Source organism: Micropterus dolomieu, unplaced genomic scaffold, assembly GCF_021292245.1.
Source record: "Micropterus dolomieu isolate WLL.071019.BEF.003 ecotype Adirondacks unplaced genomic scaffold, ASM2129224v1 contig_4909, whole genome shotgun sequence".
NCBI lineage: Eukaryota > Metazoa > Chordata > Actinopteri > Centrarchiformes > Centrarchidae > Micropterus > Micropterus dolomieu.
In genome coordinates, this window is record NW_025733898.1 from 1 (window position 1) to 600 (window position 600).

The window sequence follows — 600 nt, forward strand, 5'->3', positions numbered from 1 at the left end:
GGGCCTTCAAAACACGATGTAACATTTACACAGCACTGTGTACAGGATAGGGAGAAAAAGAAGCAGCAGCAGCAGCAGCAGCAGCAGCGCCCCCTGCTTTTTCCTAAAGAGACGTTAAAAAGATCTCCTTTCACCGAAGCGCCCTCTGCCGTTTTTCGAAGGCGAAGCGAAAAAGGCTTACAGCACCGGGTATTCCCAGGCGGTCACCCTTCCATGTACTAACCAGGACCTGCTTTGCTTAGCTTCCGAGATCAGACGAGATCGGGCGCTCCCAGAGCGGTGTGGCCGTAAGCCACTCAGGCACCCCCAAACGGCCCTTCAAAAGATGTTCTACGGCAAATTGACAAAAAACGTATTCTGCCCATAATGTCCAAGGTGCTCCAGAGTCACTTGGAATCCACAGGCACTGATTCCTGGGTAAACATCCAGGAACCGGTACACCGTTCACGCTGGCAGTCCACAGACAGGAATAGGCACCCGTTCCCGGGTATGGGTACAGCGACAAGGCCACCTTCAGCCGGAGGTCCTCACTCACAAACAGACGCTCATTCCTGGGTGGACATTCAGGAAAAGGATCCAGTCCGCCTGGAAGTCCCTAGC

General features: G+C 53.8%; 1 non-coding gene across 1 annotated transcript; it reads right to left on the bottom strand.

The window, feature by feature from the left end:
- Nucleotides 1-174: 174 nt before the first annotated feature.
- Nucleotides 175-293, bottom strand: LOC123964715. Its single transcript, XR_006823514.1, has one exon. It is a non-coding gene; the product is annotated as a 5S ribosomal RNA (ribosomal RNA).
- Nucleotides 294-600: the final 307 nt, after the last annotated feature.